Raw genomic sequence first — 5,756 nt, forward strand, 5'->3', positions numbered from 1 at the left:
ATTGTATTGATTTGGAATTAGGACATATGTATAACCTTTGATCCCCTGTAATCTCCATTCATAATTATTGTATAAGTGTGTGTACCATAGATAAATATTATGACAATTGTGGTATAAATATACAGCAGTGCCTTGCTGAATTATTCATACCCTTGACCCTTCTTCCTAAGGATTGTTTTCGGTTGGTACTGTAGGTCAGACTATCTGTTCACTATTTTGAACCCAAACTAAAAATCCCAGAAACTACTGGCTGGATATCCATTGAATTTCTGTGTGCCTTCATGAATCCCAGATGTGGTCTTTAATGTAGGGCCACCATTAGGCCACCATTTTCACTTCATTTTACTCCCAAAGGAGATATCAGTCAAAATTCAGTCAGACGTTTTCGAGATGTTGTTTGGGACCAAAGTGTTGGACAGACCGACCAACATCCATACGACTTTCAAGGAGTCTGAATATTTTGCAAGGTACTATAATCGGTGGGGCAATTTCATTTACTTTCTTTATTAAGACACTTGAGTGTTACAGTTTTTTTCTGCCCAAGAAGAAAAAATCTCCATTTCTAAAAATCTACTTGGTGACGTTGCAAGTCTGCTTAATAAGAAGCCACAAAGGGAAGCAGAGTTATGGAACCATACCTCTGTTGTTTTCTCATCTTTTTTCTTATTTCTTTCTTTTTTTCTGTAGAAGAACACATAGAAGTTGAGAGCACATTTGTTCCCCTGACTGATTCATATTTAAGATCTTATTTGGAAAACAGTTGCCATAATTAATGGCTTATCATCAGCAACTTGTTGGCAGTGTTGCTGCTGTTGCATCAGTTTAAATTCAGCGAACATGAACGGGATATAATAAACTCAACAGTGGAGTTCAAACACGGAAAGACAAAAAGCATGTTGAATTGGGAATATTTAAACAGACTGTCCAATAAACATTTTGTCATTTAGTAAAGTTTGCATGGCTTTAGGCTTGCAGTACAGCAAGCTATGAGTTCCCATCACCAACGCAAGCCCAGACAGATCTTTCAATTTCCAAATTACAACTAATTAAAAACTCAGGACAATGGATAAACAGCATACTGTCGATTGACCATGTTATCAACTGGAAATGGTGATAATAATGGAGTTGTTTGGAGGAACATCGACTGACATGGTGAGCAGCCTACTCTTCATTTACAGAATTAACAGGCTGCTGTGCCAATGTTATAATCATTATAGCTTAGATATTGATAAAGAAGGATATTGGTCATGGCTGTCATGGTTACTGTTATGTGCGTGCAGAAGCACACTGCAGTGGTGTTGTGATTGCATGACATGAGCCTGTACTGCAGGCAGCTATAGTAGCAGCAGCAGGCAGGCTGAAGCATGCACTGTTATCGGTTTAACTAATCATTAACATTAAATATCGAATACATATGCAAGCCAAAATAGCTTTAGTGATTAGCAATGTATACAGCTGTGTGTGTCTGGCTGTCTGATGTGCATCTGTATGTTTTGCTATGATTTCTCAAATTATTTTAATTCATGAAGTGAATGTACAGTATCCTATCAATGCTTGTAAGCCCTGCAGTTAACCATGTGGGCATGTTAATTATTTTTAAGTAAGCTTCAAGTACTCATTTTAGCACACGAACACACGCAAACATAGTTGTAAAGACTATAGCCACTATACAATAAATAAGGTGGCTCTTTCTTATTTCTAGATGTCCACCCGTGCCCCTCTGGACAAATATGTCTGTATATGACTTACTTTACCAAAACAAACAGTAGTGTCTCTGTCTCATCCACTTTCGCATCAGTTGTCGTCGCATATGGGATACCTTATTTTGTGAAGCAATGGTTTTAACGCCTTTAACACCTTTTTGCTCAATTTTGCCTGACCAGTCACATGCACTCTTCCCCTGATCTGGGTGGTTATTTAAACTTCTCTGCCTGTTCATTCTGGATTCTCTCTCTGGCTGTGCTGTTGTGCTGCTGCTGCTGTTGCTCCTCTGCTATCATCGCTGCCTCCTGCCGTATCATCTGCTGTCTGTCGCTTACCTCGCTGTCTGCTGCTGCCCATGAAGATTCTCAATCCCAACGCCTCCCTGGCATCCACCTGTAGGCTCTGTTTCTAGATTCCCATGGGGGTCTTAATTCATTCCCTGTAAATGCTATTTGGCATGTAACATTTATTAAAATGTTCATACTTACAGGGAATGAATAGATACAGAGCCCTGACGCCAACCTATGCTTCATATATCTATGCTCAATTATGCTCAATAAAACTATATTCTAAAATGTAATCCAAGAGTTGTCTGACTGAACTATAGAGATAATGTGTGCTGATTTGTGTGATGTTTGGACAAAATCTGTTTTGCAAAAACTTTTTTTTTGTGCAAAAATCGGCCTCCTGGTGGGGCTATAACAGGGCAATGTCAAAAGGGTGGCAATTGTTCCTCAGCCTAGTGGGAATGTGTGTGCAAAACTTCACGGAATTTGCATGCTGCATTCATTATTTGGGGTAGTTTCTTCAATATGGAGCACTGCTGCAATCTTTGGATTGCAGGAGTGCCCACCAAAGGCTTCAGACATCCCAAAACAAACTGGTAAGGCTACTTCTTGGCCTCAATCATACAACCCATCTAACCCCTGCTCACTTTGCTAGGGTTGGATGGCTCAGGGTGCTATGAGCCTGGTCTACAAGATTCAACACAACATTGGGATCCCCCTGTATATGTCAAAATACTTCCAAAACGTAAATGAAGTCCACAATCATAACACCAGCAGCTCCACTGATCATGTCCAACACAGATTTGGCACAAACAAGGGAATACTATTCAACCAAAATGTTGAATGCCCTACCCAAAGGAGTAAAGGAGTGTAAAACCGTACTCACTTTCAAAACTGCCCTAAAAGAATCACGTTCAGGAGGCTGCAATTCCAAATTGCCCCCCCCCTCCCCTCCTCCTAAAACTGTCTATTGTACATATTTCCTGTTTTTCATACCAGTAACCTGTAAGCTGATTGTATGACGTTCTGCATAGTGTATATTTGTATGTCTTCTTAAATGTCATCATGATTTGAGTGCGTGGGGATCTCATTTTAAATAAGCCAAGCTTATTTATGAGCGATTCAGTTTAGAGGACCTTGTATTGTGAATTGTACTTCCATGTACTGTTACCATGTCTTTCTAAATAAAGTATTCAATCAATCAATCAAAACCCCATCCCCAACCCATACTCCAATGCCAATCCCAACCCCAAAAATTATGAATAGGCTAAAGAGAGGGCTGAGGGAACATAGTTACTATAACATAGTTATTTAATGTAGTAATGAGACCATACTGCACCTTTGATAAGAATGAGTGCTGGACTGGCACCTCTCTATATCACTGTCAGATGAAAATTGTAAGTTCTGTCTGTTTGAAAATATGTTGAAATAGAATTTTGTACATCTTTGAGTGCATACAGTTACATGGTGAAATGTACAATACTGAGTGTTATGAGTAATGATAATGTTCAACAAAATCACCCAAATGTCTGTACCTTACCTTAGAGGGATACCTTTAAAAGTCAGAGGTGCCTCCTTGGACCGATCACTTTCAGCCATGTCCTCAGCAGAGTTACAACTCTCCTTGCTTTTGATGACAAAACAAAATCAATACTTTGAACAATACAAACTATAAACTGTATGGATGATACATCACAGAGTCAAGATGCACTTTTTCTAGTTTGCATTCATTTTTCCACGGGGTATGGGCTTTGTTGTCACAGTTACCGTCATCACTTTGTCCATAACATTTTAAGAGATGACATTGTCCTACATTTTATGTTAAAAACGTATGCCTCCATACTATGTTTGCCATTTAGTTTCATAACATTCAGCATGTAATGATATTTTTGAAAAATGTTAGTGTGAAAAGATCATCAGAACAGACCTCTGACTTGACTGGTGGCAGGAGAAAGCAGAGTCCTTGTTGCTGTCCGCTGAAAAACCACTGGAGTTGGACAATATGACAGAATGCATTGAGAGGGGAGGGGGGCAAGGTTAGCATTGGATCAAAGTTGGCCGTTAACGTGTTTTGCTGTTGTGGCTGCATAAAGATGAGTAACCCATAATCGCTTAAGTTAGACAAAATTGAATCACTGTGGAAAAATGATGGCAGAATTGCACCTTAAAATTGTTATGTCTTTCACCTCACTCTCTGATATGTTCTGACTGTCCGGATATCACAGGGATAAGAAGCCAGAGAATAGGCCTATATTTATTGTTTTGGATACAGCTTGTTCCCAAGGTCCAAAGGTGAACAACACAATAATATAAGGCACTGTCTACCATCATTCTTCTACATCACCATATCAAAACCTTTATTACTTTTAGATAGGCATGCCTCTGTGGGACTCAGAGACGGGGCATCCCAGAGCAGTAAAATAATAAGTAACACAAAGCAATGCTGTGTTATTAGTGTCTTGTGACACTAGCATCCAAACATGGTATTACTACTGATGTGTGAGGCACTAGATGAGACTTTAGAAGTTGTGGGAGATGATTAATAATTATGGGATGCCCTGTGAGTAGAAATCTCTCCTGCTTCCAAACAGTGTGCATATTGTCACGTTTGCGTCACGTAGCACAGTGTTTCCATATCTTCTTACATTCCCCTTCTTACATACTGTATGACAAAGGTGGTCCTTGTGCATGTACACACACCAAAGGACACACGTGCACCCACGCACGTACACATGCAAATAATAGCAAAAATAGCAAAAATAGTGAGCTTGTAGATCTGCTATTTACGCTATTTTTCAAACTGTGTTATTAATGTGCTTCACAATTATCAGTGGTGGAAAAAGTACTCAAATTCTTTAGTAGAAGTAGCAGTACTGCAATATGGAAGTACTCTGTTACAAGTAAAAGTCCATAATTCAAAATGTACTTGAGTTAAAGTACAAAAGTATTGGCATCAAAATGTACTTAAAGTACCAAAAGTAAAAGTACTAAAATATTTGAAAATAGTAGATCTACAAGCTCACAACGCGTCGCGATGCGACGCGTTGTGAGCTTGTAGATCGGCTATTTTCAAATAGCCTATGTATAAAATAGGGCTAAAGTGGTTAATGCATGTTTCATAATATAATAATTCATATCTGAAAAGTAACTAGTAACTAAAGTTTTCAAATAATTGTACTGGAGTAAAAATACAATATTTGCCTCTGAGATGTAGTGGAGTAAAAGTATTGGAAATACTCAGGTAAAGTACAAATACCTCAAAATTGTACTCAAGTACAGTACTCAAGTAAATGTACTTAGTTACTTTACACCACTGACAATTATGTGACTACATGTGGGACATGTGGCAGGCATCGGGTATGAATAATGATAATGTTCAACAAAATCACCCAAATGTACAGTATGTCTTACCTTAGAGGGTCTTCTTTAAAAGTCAGAGGTGCATCCTTGGACGGATCACTATCAGCCATGTCCTCAGCAGAGTTACAACTTTCCTGGCTTTTGATGACAAAACAAAATATTTTACTTTTAACAATACAAACTATAAACTGTAAGAATGTAAACATCACTATGTGATCATAAGAGATTTATGATATAAATGTATGCCTCCATATTACAAACCCAGTAGCAATATTGCAATTCACCGCCATGCATGTTTGCCATTTAGTTTGCAACACGTACACGTAGCACAGTGTTTCCTTATCTTCTTACATTCCCCTTCTTACATATGACAAAGGTGAGCCATGTGCATGCACACACACACAC

General features: G+C 38.6%; 1 long non-coding RNA gene across 1 annotated transcript; it reads right to left on the minus strand.

Annotated features, from left to right (window-relative positions):
- Positions 1-3,531: 3,531 nt before the first annotated feature.
- On the minus strand, positions 3,532-5,492 carry LOC311060831. Its single transcript, XR_014602327.1, has 3 exons — positions 5,403-5,492; positions 3,919-3,978; positions 3,532-3,618 (listed from the first exon to the last, which is right to left on the minus strand). It is a non-coding gene; the product is annotated as an uncharacterized lncRNA (long non-coding RNA).
- Between the last annotated feature and the right edge of the window lie 264 nt (positions 5,493-5,756).

This window comes from Gymnoscopelus microlampas, assembly GCF_963454915.1.
Source record: "Gymnoscopelus microlampas genome assembly, chromosome: 14".
In the NCBI taxonomy this organism is placed as follows: Eukaryota; Metazoa; Chordata; class Actinopteri; order Myctophiformes; family Myctophidae; genus Gymnoscopelus; species Gymnoscopelus microlampas.